This window comes from Jaculus jaculus, chromosome 16 (genome assembly GCF_020740685.1).
Source record: "Jaculus jaculus isolate mJacJac1 chromosome 16, mJacJac1.mat.Y.cur, whole genome shotgun sequence".
NCBI classification, from domain to species: domain Eukaryota; kingdom Metazoa; phylum Chordata; class Mammalia; order Rodentia; family Dipodidae; genus Jaculus; species Jaculus jaculus.
Window position 1 is genome coordinate 17,028,032 of NC_059117.1, and position 14,456 is coordinate 17,042,487.

At 42.4% G+C, this 14,456-nt stretch overlaps 1 protein-coding gene across 1 annotated transcript in view; it reads right to left on the reverse strand.

Annotated features, from left to right (window-relative positions):
* Positions 1–14,456, reverse strand: part of Ccdc146 (coiled-coil domain containing 146) — a 148,363-nt gene that overhangs the window by 126,101 nt on the left and 7,806 nt on the right. The window lies entirely within an intron of this gene.

The window sequence follows — 14,456 nt, forward strand, 5'->3', positions numbered from 1 at the left end:
TAGCACTTGAGACGCTTGCCTGTGAAACCTAAGGACTCATGTTTGACTCTCCAGATCCCATGTAAGCCAGACACACAGGTGATGGAAGGGCACACATGTGCACAAGATGGAGCACACGTCTGGAGTTTGATTACAGTGGCTGAAGGCCCTGGAGTGCCAATTCTCTCTTCCCCTCCTCTCATAAAAAATTATATATACTGCAGTCCTCTTACACTATTGCCTGAGAATATTACTGCAATTGGCATCTGTGGGGCACTTCCAGGCACCGGCTGGAGCCTTCAGGAGAGGGGCCTGAGCTTGCAGGCACGGCTGAGGACGCGGGCTACAGGAGGTCACTCCCTCTCCAAGCCCAGCACACCTGAACTTAGGCTTCGCCCATAGCCCTGTGACCTTGGGCCAGTTGCCTGTGAAACTCCTTATCAGCCAGCACCTTCACACAGCCCATCCCCCTGAGACCCTAGGTCACCTGACCCCCCCTGCATTGCCTACTGTTGGAATGAATGTCTACGTATGCTAATTAGCATCAGAAATGAACCTGGTAAGTCCAATTCCCTTAGGGCTCTTCCCCCTGCCCTCAGATGATTATAAACCCATTTCCCTGACAATAAACCGAGAGAGAGAGCTGTTCACACCGAAACTCCTCCCAAAAGTCTTTTACTTTCGTGCGCTCACCCTCCCTTTGGGGGGGGGACTGCAGCTGGCCCCTGGAGCAAGAACCCACAGTCATCACTTAAAGTTCTGGTCTTCTGTGTGATTGTGTTCGCCTATGTCTATCTTGCTGGACGTGTTCCTTGAAGAGATGGTACCTCATTCTTTCATGTGGAATTCCCTCTCCACACCGTGGAAGCAGAAGACTTGGTAGGTTCTGGTACTGCAATTACTGTTCATGTGGTCACAGACCACCCTTACGCACTGAATTTTTCCCTCTGTCAAATGAGAATATTGGTAACTAAAAGCCCCGTTTCAGAAAGTTCAGGTTAATGTGATAATGTATGTGGACTGGTAGCTTTCAGCCTGCTCTCGGTAACTTTCCGCGCAGCCTCACATCATGCGTACTTTCACTGTCTTCCTGTTGTTACCAGGCATTATCCTTACTAGTGTTTTTATCGGGAGGCAGATAATCTGCCATGGGATGTTAGTGGCCAATGCTATCATTTGGACACCCCTCTTTCAGCACATGTTTATTTATTTTTTTGTTTTAGTGCCATGAAACAGTTTATATAAGGAGCTTATTATTATTAATACATCACACCACAGCACTTTACATGTGGTAAGGAATCACGGTTCCTTGCTTAATTCTTTAGGCAGCTCTTTACAAATTTATTTTGCTAAAAACAGAAACTATATGTGTTCACTATCTTCCACCCTTCCTTCTCATCTCTCCTATCCAAATTATTCTCAACTGAAACCTAGCAATCTAGACTTAAATTCATCCTGAAGAATTCCATAGCAATATGCAACAACAGGCTCCATTGCTTCTCATGCTCGCATGGCACTCTTGTGTGCAGATGCCTCAGAGGGTATTCAGACAGTTCTGAGATGGCTCAGCAGTTAAGGCGCTTGTCTCCAAAGTCAAAGGTCCCAGGTTCAATTCCCCAGGACCCACTTAAAGCCAGATGCACAAGGTGGCCCATGCTTCTGTAGTTTGTTTACAGTGGCTGAAGGCCCTGGTTGCACCCATTCTCTCTCTCTCTCTCAAATAAATAAATAAAATATTAAAATCACATGGAAACACCCCAGATTTTTACTATACAAAAGTATTATGAAGTACATTTATCTATTTTTCAAAGCTCCTGAAATCTTTATGATTAAGGTGCATTAACTTGGAAGACTGGTTGAGGCAACCTACTCAAAGCACTCAATCTCTGATAAGGTACCTTTTTTTAGCCGAGCATCAAATGGAGGGTGCTGGAATGGAGAGATGGCTTAGAGGTCAAGGCACTTGCCTGAAGAGCCTAAGGACCCAGGTTCCCTTCCCTAGGACCCGCATAAAGCCAGATGCACAAGGTGGTGCATGCATCTGGAGTTTGTTTTCAGTGGCTGGAGGCCCTGGTATACCAATTCTCTCTCTCTCTCCCTCTCCATCTTTCTCTCAAATAAATAAGATTTTTAAAAAAGATGGGTGCTATTTTAAATTTGGACAAATTTCTCCTTATGCTTTAGTTTTTAAATCTCTATTTCCTTGAAACATTCTAAATATTTTAAAGCAGATAAAGCATTTCACATAATATAGCAACCAAGAGACACTATAACAATGTTCTGGGAGACACTATCAGATGAATTTCGACCCTTAGAATAAACTAGCTGTAAAACAAACCAAAGACATGACAAATCTGTACACTGAAAACCATAAAACAGTGATGGAATAAAGAGAATTACATCTCACATTCACGGATTGGAAGGAGTAGTGTTAAAATATCCAAGCAGGGTTTAGGGGTTATATGGATCCCGAAAAGCCAAAGTTGATCTTGAGCAAGAACAAAGCTGAAAGCATCACACTTCCTGGTTTAAAATAATGCTGCAAAATTACAGTCTCCAAAACAGAATGGTACCAGTTTTTTGCTTTTGGTTTTTCAAGGTAGAATCTCACTGAAGCCCAGGCTGACCTGGAATTCACTGTGTAATCTCAGGCTGGCCTTGAACTCATAGTGATCCTCCTACCTCTGCCCACTGAGTGCTGAGATTAAAAGCGTGTGCCACCACACCTAGCATAGTACCAGTTTATTTTTTTAAGCCCAGTGAAATAGAATAGAAAACACAGTAATAAACCCATGCAAATATACAGTTAACCAGCTTCCAGCAATGGCACCATGAACTTATATGAAAAATGTTCTGGGTAAACTGGATAAACACATGTCAAGGGTAGAGCTGCAATCCTCTTCTGCCAGTCATCAAAGAAACTCAAAACGAATTAAGGCTGTAAAGAAAACTGGAGGATGGGCTGGAGAGATGGCTTAGCAGTTAAGCGCTTGCCTGTGAAGCCTAAGGACCCCGGTTCGAGGCTCGGTTCCCCAGGTCCCACGTTAGCCAGATGCACAAGGGGGTGCACGTGTCTGGAGTTCGTTTGCAGAGGCTGGAAGCCCTGGCGCGCCCATTATCTCTCTCTCCCTCTATCTGTCTTTCTCTCTGTGTCTGTCACTCTCAAATAAATAAATTAAAAAAAAAAAGAAAAGAAAACTGGAGGATAAATAGCAACAAAATGATTAAAAGTGTGAAATGTAAGACTTGAAACTACAAAACTAGAAGAGCGTAAAGGGGAAAGAGCTTGGTGTTGGTCTGACAATGAGCTTTTGGATAGGCGCCCCCGGGGTAAGCAACCGAGGACACCATCAATGGCGGGATTGCATTACACTCAGAAGCTGCTTCACAGCAAAGGAAGGAGCAAAGAAAATGGAAAGGCAGTGTACAAACTGACAGAAAATACTGGTAAACCATAGAGCTATGAGGAGCTACTATCCAAAATACACAAGGAAGTAACAGAACTGAACACACACACACCACACCTTAACTGAGATTTGCGCAAAGGACTTGAACAGACATTTTTCAAATCTTCTGAAGACATACAAATGGCCCCATAGGCACATGAAAAGATCTCCAACCTCTCTAATCATTAAGGAAAAAAAATCACAACCACACAGAGACATCACCCCATCCCTGTTAGAATGCCTATTTGAAAACCAGAAGCAAATTCAAAAGATAACAAGGGTTGAAGGGGACCTGAGGGGAAGGAGATCCTTGGACACTGTTGGTGGCCATATAAACCAGTCAACTCATAACGGAAAATAGTATGTAGTGTTCTCAATAAATTAAACAGACAAGTGTTTTGGCATCCAACAACACTTCCTGGGCAAAAGAAATAAAATCACATCTTGAAGATTTATCAGTACTTCATGTTCATGCACAGAATAGGCAACTTTGGAATCAACCCAGTATCATAGTAGATGAATGGTAAAGAAAATATGGTGTGTTAAATCATGGAATGCCATTCAGCCTTAACAAATAACAGGGAATGTTGCTTTTTATGACATGGATATGCTCAGAGGGCATTATGCTATGAAATAAGCCAGACAGATAAAAACAAATACTATATCATTTTATAAATATGGAATCTAACATCCTCATACTCAGAAACAGAGTAGGACGGTGGTTGCAAGGGACTCTGGGGAGGCTAATTGAGAGTGATAGTTAAAGGAGAAAAGTTGCAATTATGCCAGGTAAGTAAGTTCTGGAAATCTATAGTGCCTATAACTATCAGCACTCTAGTGTATACTGAAACCTAAACAGAGAAATCTTATATTAAATAGTCTTGGGCTGGAGAGATGGCTTAGTGGTTAAGCGCTTGCCTGTGAAGCCTAAGGACCCTGGTTCGAGGCTTGATTCCCCAGGACCCACGTTAGCCAGATGCACAAGGGGGCGCACGCGTCTGGAGTTCGTTTGCAGAGGCTGGAGGCCCTGGCGTGCCCATTCTCTCTCTCTCTCCCTCTATCTGTCTTTCTCTCTGTGTCTGTCACTCTCAAATAAATAAATAAAAAATAAATTTAAAAAAATTAAATAGTCTTGCAATACAACATCAATAATGAATGGTAGTAACTGTGCTGGGGGGGGGGGGAGGGGCTGTGCTTTTGATACAAAGAGAAGCAAAAGGCCAGTGAAGAAGAAATGCTGCAAAGTAAAAAAGCTCAGTCCAACCTCAGAAGAGCAACTTGAGAATGCCTCTGGTGTTTGCACTTCATCTGGGGGACTAAGATAAAAAAGCCCAAACAGGAAGCTTCACAAAGAAAACTTAAGCAATGAACTTTGCAGGGTATGCCTCATTTTGCAAGACTTACCACAACTTCCTCTTCTTCTTTTTTTCTCTTTTGTGTATGTGTGTGTAGATGATGTGTCTGTGTTTTTGTATGTATGTGGACATACACAAACCATAGCACACATGTGGAGGTTATGTGGACAGCCTCCTTCCTTGTTTGGAGCAGGGTCTCATTTTCACTGCTCTGTTCACTAGGCTAGCTGGCCCATGAGCTTCTTGAAGAGCCTTCCGTCTCCACCTCCTTGTCACTATAGGCATACTGGGATCACTGATGCTCATGCCACAGGGTCTAGTTTTATGAGGGTTCTGGGGACTTGAACTCAGGTCCTTGGGCTTGAGTAGCAAGCACTTTATCTACTGACCCATCTTCTCAGTCCCCACTTCTCTTCTTAAAACCCAAGTAGCTGGGCGTGGTGGCACACACCTTTAATCCCAGTACTCAGGAGGCAGAGGTAGGAGGATTACTGTGAGTTCAAGGCCACCCTGAGACTACAGAGTGAATTCCAGGTCAGCCTGAGCTAGAGTGAGACCCTACCTCGAAAAACCAAACACACACACACACACACACACACACACACAAATAAATAAATAAATAAAGGGCTGGAGAGATAGCTTACAGTTAAGGCACTTGCCTGCAAAGCCTAAGAACCCTGGTTGGATTCTCCAGATCCCATGTTAGCCAGATGCACATGGTGGTGCATGTGTCTGGAGTTTGCAGTGGGTGGAGGCCCTGGCGTGTCCATTCTCACTCTCTCTGTCTCTAATAAGTAAGTAAATACAAATTTAAAAAAACAAAATAAAGTTTTTATTTTTTTTTGATTTTGCATTCCCAGGAAAAAAATTTTGACAGTGTTAAGAAGCATGTGTTAAAATAAATGACATGCTCCAGAGACAGGGCAGGACCCACAAACAACGCGACTTTCGGATGGAAAGATGCCAGTGCTCCGGGACAGAGACTGTAAGGAACCATACTGTTGTTCTTCAATATTATCTGGCACTGGTCACACACAAACTTTTACTCATTCTTGTGGCAGGCTGTTGCATAAAATATCAACATGCTATACTTTCTTCCTGGTCCCTCATACAACCTGATCATTGTTTTTGTAACTGAGCTCTCCTGATGGCCACCTTCCCCAGCAGCCCGTTGCTGTAGGGTAGCCTTTCTTGTGACTATTTGTACGGTATAACTTGGAGCCAAACTTCTTGGGGAAAGGGAGAACTTTGGGGCACTTCCATTTAGTTATTTCTGTTTCTGTTTCCTGATATATTTTCTAAAGAACAGACGTGCCAAGACAGGGTTACAAAAAATTATGGTATCAAGTTGGATAACAAGTCCTGGCAGTATGTCTCTGTGGCCTTACATGTATAATTTTGAGGATAACATTAAAATTCTCCACTGAAGGCCCATGCTAAGAGGACTCTGGTCCACAAGATGACCAGCTCAGAATACTGGGCAGCCAGATCCAGCTGAGGCTCACTCAGGTCTATTTAGTGGACAATAGTAATATTACCAGTTTGACATTTATAAATGCAACAGATAGGAGTATTGATTTTTCATGCACAGATCTTTTATTCTGTGTACAACTGAACAGTACTCATTTTTACTATGCAAGATGAAATTAAACTTGAAGCTTTTTGTTGTTGTTGTTGGTTTTTTGAGGTAGGGTTTCACTCTAGCTCAGACTGACCTGGAATTTACTATGTAATCTCAGGGTGGTCTCGAACTCATGGTGATCCTCCTACCTCTGCCTCCCAAGTTCTAGGATTAAAGGCATGAGCCACCATGCCTGGTGATCCTTTTTTTTTAAGATATAGGAAAATGTTTCTAAGAAGATGAGGTAAAATAGCTTTGTCATTCAAAGACCAAAGCAGCCAAACCACAACTTCTTTTTGCTCCTAAACAAAACAAACAACGAAATAACTAAAATGCTCTCTCAAAAAATAATTGTCGGGGGTTGTGGATGTAGCTAGTCACAATGCTTGCATAAAGCCCTGGGCTTGATCCCCAACATCACGTAACTGGACATGGTGGTGCATGCCTGTAATCCAGCATTTAGGAAATGAAGTAAGGAGGATCAGAAATTCAAGATCATCCTAAATTATACAGAGAACTTAAGGTCAGCCAGGGATAAATGAGACCCTGTCTCAAAAAAAAAAAAAAAAAAAAGAATTGTGCAGAAAAAAAAAAACCCACAAAACAATTCTCATACACACAAAGGAAACTTCTGTACAAAGTGTGTACAGATAAAATTTGCTCATCGTGAAAGTGTTAAAGGAATTATGCAGTTTGCACTACCATTAATTAAACAAGGCCTCGGAGAACACTCCAAGTGCGTATGTAGCTAAGTACATGCTCGTGCATATGAGACAGTTAAATACTAAGTGATGCACGTGTGCAGCCAATGGAGAATCTGTCACTTGCCCATGCGCATGGTGAGTCCAGGCTCTGTCGTACAGTAAGCCCTGATCTCTGGGATGGGAGGGTGCTGAGAGCGTTAGGTTTTCCTCCTCCTTAAACTTTCCTCTTGCATCCCTCTGCCTTCCCCACCGTGTCCCAAGTGCAGATCCAAAGAGAACTCTTGTATTGTGCACAGAGGTTCTTGTGCGTGCTCCTCTTTCTCCTCAGAGCTCCAGATAAGGAAAAATTAGCTTTTTTTTTTTTTTTTTTTTTTTTGGCACAGGCATAACATACAATATTCACGATAAGGAAGTACCACACATGGGGCAGCGCTGTCATCGCACATAGATGATTTTTGTCTCCAATATACGATCCTGGCCATCCTTTGCGGCATGAAAGCACTCCTGCGCAGTGGCTGCTTACTGTGCCCCTATAACATCAGCATTTAAGAGCCCTTTGTAATTTAGATAAAGCGTTCCCTCACATTATTTCAGTTAATCTTATAACACCATATATAACTAATTATTTCTAGCTGGGCATGGTGGCGCATGCCTTTAATCCCAGCACTCAGGAGGCAGAGGTAGGAGGATCGCCGTGAGTTCAAGGCCACCCCGAGACTACATAGTGAATTTCAGGTCAGCCTGGGCTAGAGTGAGACCCTACCTCGAAAAACAAAAACAAAACAACAACAACAAAAATTATTTCTATTTCATAGAGGAGAAAATTGAACCTCGGCAATGGTAGAGGATGTATCGAAGATGACGCAGCAATGAATGGCAGGATTTAATCCAGCCAACCCCTGACTCAAGGTCCTTATGCTTTTCCTGTATATCACATTTAAGACTTTCTCCATGATCTTAGCAGAGCTCTTTCCTCTTGGCCTCTGGTTTTATATCCACAAAACACTGGTTTTATATCCATAACAGTCTGCAGTCATTCTATAAGCCCTGTCATGGTTTTGAAATTCCTAGGGCCTAAAAGATCCTATCAAAGAAGTGACTGGAGTGCTCAGCACTGCAATATCTCTATCACACCTTCCAAGGCTCAGGGTCTATTGTGGAAGAGGTGGAGGAAAGAATGTAAGAGCCAAAGGAAGGATAGGACTCCTTACAACGTTCTCCTCCAGACACAAAATGGCCTGGATACCCATGACCTCACAGTGCCTGACACTACCTACACAAGACCATCATAATAGGAGGAAAAGATCATGACATCAAAATAAAAGAGAGACTGATTGAGAGGGGAGGGGATATGACAGAGAATGGAGTTTCAAAGGGGAAAGCCGGGTGGGGGATGGGGAGGGTATTACCATGGGATAGTGTTTATAATCATGGAAGTTGTTAATAAACAAAAATTGGGGGGAAAAAAAGATCCTAGTTTCCAAAAAGTTTCTAGTTTCCAACTTGTTTAGTAGTGATCAGAGACTGAGTTCCAAATTCTGAAGGAGGGTTGGAATGCTCTATCTGGCAGTATTCCAGAAGGTCTATGAAGAAGATTCTCCTCATTCGCAAGTGATTAAGAACCCTACAAACAAGCCATGATGCAGGTTTGCCACAAAAATGCGTTTTTAAAGTCTTAATTGCCTTTCTGCTTGAGGTTTTAAACACAAAAACCAGAAAACACTTAGAATGTCACAATAACGGTCTACATATCTAATTTAGAAATCGCTTTAGCTGGCTGCCGTGGTGCGTGGGTGTGATCACTGCATGTGAGGATCGTAGCAGGGGCTCTTTGAGTTCAGGGCTAGCCTGGGATACAATAGACCTTATCTCACGCTGCTACGAACAACAACCAAAGAAGCTGCCTTGGAAACTCACTCTTTCTGTTGTCCCTTTTCTCTTCACCCTTCCTGGCTGGCAGGAACTGTGCATCTCTGCCAAGCCCTTCCCAAAATCTGGGCTATTCCTGCTTCCCACCGTTAGCAACAGCCAGGGTCATCCCTCCGCAACTGCCTCCTCAAGTTTCACCTGAGGCTGGGATCTGTGGATTTCACTTAGTCCTCAAGGGTGATAGCATTATGGAATGCAAACGACTGTTCATCAACCTCATTTCTTCCCTTCCTGTGTGACCTGGGGCAAAATAGTCAACCTCTAGCTGTCTGTTTCCTAAATTGCAAGATGATCTAAGACTAAAGAGGACCATGGGCATGAAGTCCCAGCCCAGCCCAGAGCCCAGAATATAGTTCTCAGTACATGCTGGCTCCCTCCTGCCACTGCCTCGGTCTTTGTGCTTTCACATGTAATGTGTCCTAAGTTTTCTTTCCTTTTTGTTTTGAAAGGGAACAAATAGAGGTCAGCATGAGAAGACCAAATATTTCAGTAAACATAAGCTGGATGGTCTGGTCTTCTCCAGGATGAATTGGACCCAGAGCTCAGGCCACAGTTAGTGTGAGAGCAAAGCAAACATTCCACACTAAGATCTTACATACAGGATGAGAAAGATAATGTGGGATATTGCATTTTGGAGGAGAAAGGGAAAAAATACATTTTTAACATGTCCTTCGTTTTTATTCAATCTGAAAAACAAACAAAACACCAGGTACAAATTTCTATTTAAGATGTATTACAAATAGAATAGCTAAAGTGATGTTTCATAAGTTTTTGTTTATAAGTATATTGCTTTTATGTGACTACTCACTATCATTTAAAATGTCTATCCATGTGTGCATATGTATTCATAGATGTTAAGTATTAAATATAACTTGCACATATTAAGAATAATATGGGGCTGGAGAGATGGCTTAGCGGTTAAGTGCTTGCCTGTGAAGCCTAAGGACACTGGTTCGAGGCTCGGTTCCCCAGGTCCCGTGTTAGCCAGATGCACAAGGGGGCGCATGTGTCTGGAGTTCGTTTGCAGAGGCTGGAAGCCCTGGCGCGCCCATTCTCTCTCTCTCCCTCTATCTGTCTTTCTCTCTGTGTCTGTCACTCTCAAATAAATAAATAAATAAAAAGAATAATATGTATGGATCCCCCCGTCCCCAATAAAAGAATACATGTCAACTCCGAGTCCTGGGAAGGCCACGTTAGACAGTAAGTGAAGCAGGTCAAATTTGCTCCAGCTTGTTGTCTACCTGCAGCCTCGTCTTTTAGTTGCATAAAGCTCCCGTGGGCCCTGGGTGGAGCTCCACCTCTGTCGTCTTCTCCTTGCATCACTCCTTCCACTTCTTCCCTTCTTCTAAAGAGAAAGGCTTATTAACAGCAAGATTAGAATAATATTTACCAGGCCAAGTGTCCTACTTTTATTGTGTAAGAGGAAGTTAAAAATTAAAATAAACAAATTCTCGGAGTTGGCCCCAAACTGAGGCCTCATGCCCAGAAAATCAGGAACTAAATTTCATAAAGGATCAGCTTTGGGGCTGGGGAGATGGCTCTGCAGTGAAAAGTGCTTGTTTTCATAGCCTGAAGGTCCGGGTTCAATTCCCAAGTGGCTGATGCACAAAGTGGCAATTCCTGCTTTCCTTCTTTTTTTTTTTTAGTGTTACCATAGAATAGCTTTCTCCATTTATTTTAAATTTAGATAGGTCTTTAAAATGAGTGTCCAGTAGACAATCTATAGTTGGTTCTTGTTTTAGTTTTCCACTCATTCTAACAAATATTTTTAATTGATGCATTCAAACTACTTTTCTTTAAAAATTAGTGATATAATTTAGTCAATGTCCACCACATTTGTTATCTTCTATTGGTTGCTCCTGGTTTTTGGTCTTATGTTTGGCTTCTCATTTTTGGCATTTTGTAGTTTTATCTGAGCATTTATTTATATATATGTCCATTTGCCTCCTTTCTTGGCATATTAGCTATATTTGGCATATTAGTTATATTTCCTATGCCTGCGTGTGTATGCTTGGGTGCATATGTGTGCAGGAGCGCATGCCATGTGTGTGTGTGTGTGGAGGCTAGAGGGAAAGCTTGGAAGCCATTCCTCAATGTACCTTTTGAAAAAAATTATTTTATTTTTAAAGATTTTTTTTTGGTCCATTTTTTATTTATTTATTATTTGAGAGCGACAGACACAGAGAGAAAGACAGATAGAGGGAGAGAGAGAGAATGGGCGCGCCAGGGCTTCCAGCCTCTGCAAACGAACTCCAGACGCGTGCGCCCCCTTGTGCATCTGGCTAACGTGGGACCTGGGGAACCGAGCCTCGAACCAGGGTCCTTAGGCTTCACAGGCAAGCGCTTAACCGCTAAGCCATCTCTCCAGCCCTATTTTATTTTTATTTGAGAGAGAATGGGCACGTTAGGGCCTCAAGCCACTGCAAACAAACTCCAGACACACGTACCACTTTGTACAGCTGGCTTATGTGGGTCCTGGGGAATCAAACCTGGGTCCTTTGGCTTTGCAGGCAAACGCCTTAACTGCTAAGCCATCTCTCCAGCCCAGGAACACCTTTTTAAGATAGCATCTTTGATTAGTCTGATGCACAGCCATTAGGCCACATTGGCTGATAAGTGAGCCCCAGGGCACCTCCTGTGTCTGCCTCACCAGCACTGGGATCAAAAGCATGCACCACCATGCCGGCAGTTCTCCCTGAGTAGTTTTCATGTTTGAGAGGCAAGCATTTATCAGCAAAGCCACCCTCCTAACCTCCATCTGTGCTTTTTTAAACATTATTTATTTATTTATTTAGAGAGAGAGAGAATGAATGGGTGTGTCAGAGCCTCCAGCCACTGCAAAGGAACTCCAGACACATGTACCACCTTGTGCATTTGGCTTACATGTGTCCTGGGGAATTGAACCAAGATCCTTTGGCTTTGCAGGAAAATGCCTTAACTGCTAAGCCAGCTCTCCAGCCTCCAGATATGCTGTTTTAACCTTCATTTCAGTTATGCCTTAGATTTCAAAATCTCTATTTCCAACTGTGTCAGCTACCTTCTCACTGCTGGGACAAAAACACCCTACCAGATGCAGCTTATAGGAGGAAAGGGCTTCTTCATATTATAGCTTCAAGTGGAAGTTGCACTGTGGTGGGAAAAGCATGGTACAGGCAGGAAGACGGCTCATCGTCACATGTCAGTAGCAGGAGTAGTCAGAATGAGCTGAACTAGTGAACACCCAGTAGGACTGTACTAATAAACCCCAAGGTCTACCCACAAGTGGCACACCCCTCCAGCAAGGCTCCAGCTCCCAAAGATTCCACCAGCTGGGAATTGAATATGAGGCTCGAGGGGACCTTTCATATTCAAACCATCACATCACCCAATCCGTATTCCCATATTCTCTTTCAAATAACACTGTACTGCTTCACTGTATGGCATGAAAGCAAAATAAACATAAGTCATCTTTCCCATTCACTGTATCATTGCTGTCCTCTGTTCCATGTATATAAGTGCACGCGCGCACGCGCACACACACACACACACACACACACACACACACACACACGTTTTATACATATTTAAGCATATAGGATGTTGAGTTTTCAATCTGTTCCATTGTTAGGATGGGATGGCAACTTCGTTTGTTTTTACCCATAGAACCTGAAATCAGAAGTCCTTTTGCATGCTTTTTTTATGGCCTAATTTCGTTATGGAGGACCTATAGCATGAGGCTGAATAAACCTGGTGAGAGACAGTTGTCACAGATCTCAGTGGGGGAAGCTTTCATTCTTTCATAATTACATATGCCATCAAGTACAGAATTTAATCGAAGCGTGCATGAAGTGGAAGAGTCTCTTCTTTTCCAAGTTTGTGGCAAGTTGTGATCAAGAATATGGATTTGGCCAGGCGTGGTGGCACACGCCTTTAATCCCAGCACTCGGGAGGCAGAGGTAGGAGGATCAGGTGAGTTTGAGGCCACCATGAGACTACATAGTGAATTCAAGGGTCACCTTGGACCAGAGTGAAACCCTACCTCAAAAAACTAAAATCCAAGTGACCATGGTTTGAAACTTTTAAAACCATGAAGCAAAACAAATCTTTCATTCTCTGAGCAGTTTATCAGGTATTGTCACAGAAATGGAAAATCCGAATAATGAAGTAATTTTAAACCATGGTAACAAATCTTACTTGGCCATGAAGTGCTATCCTTCTCATATATTGCCGACTTGGGTTTGTATGTGTATTGTTAAGGGTTTTCCCTGTATGTTCACGAGGAATATTATTTGATAGTTTCTTTTACTGGCAATTTCTTTTCTAAAGAAGTTTTAAAAATATATTTATGAGGGGGGAGAGAATAGGTATGTCAAGGCCTCCAGCCACTGCAAATGAACTCCAGATGCATGCACCACCATGTGCATCTGGCTTCTGTGGGTTCTGGGGAAATGAACCTGGGTCCTTATACTTCACAGGCAGGTGCTTCAACCACTAAGCCATCTCTCCAGCCCTTCTGGCAATATCTTTGACTTTGTTATCAAGATAATGCTAGCCTTATAAAATAAAATTGCAGGCATTCTCTTGTAATTTTTGGAATAATTAATGTAGAATTGGTATTATTTTCTTTTCTTAAGATGTTTGGCAGCATTCTCCTGTCAAAGCCATCTGCTTCCCAGATGGAACTTTCCTTCCATGGATGATATTTAAAATTACATAGTGTAAAAAAAAATCACTTTCTGTTTATAGTTCTACACAGTCTATCAAATGCCACACTCAGAAAGGAGGACATCACAGTTCTTTGCTATCCTAAAAGATACAAATTCTCTTGTGTGATGATCCCTGCACTACCACCACAAATACCCCTGTAAAAACAATCTGGTCTCCATCCCTTTCACTTTCCCTTTCCTAGAATTTCATATAACTGGAATCACATAGTACATAATTATTTGAATATGGATTTTTTTTTCATTTAATAAAAATGTCAGCCAGATGCCCACAGGTGAGACAAGCGCATAGTCAAACATGCCCACTAGGTGGTGCAAGTGTCTGGAGCTTGATTACAGTGTCTGAGGCCCTGGCATGCCAATTCTCTCTGCCGCTCTAAATTTTTTTTTTTTGAATTATTTTGAGATTTAGCCTTTGTTGTGCATACCAATTATAGTTCTTTTCATGTGGATCTAAAGCAGTTGTTTTTCATTTGCATTTGAGGGGCATTTAAGTTGTCTCAAGGGTATTAACTACTGTATACAAAGTTTCATAATTCAAATCTGACATCTGTTGATTGTTCCCCTCTCCCTGGAGAATTGGTCAGATTTTCCAGTTTCTGACATGTTGAAATTTTGGATTGTATGCTAGACACTTCAAATGTTGTGCTGTGAAGCTCTAGGTTGTCTTGAAATCTTCTAACGTATTAAGTTCTAGCTGTTCATGGGCAGCCAGGCCA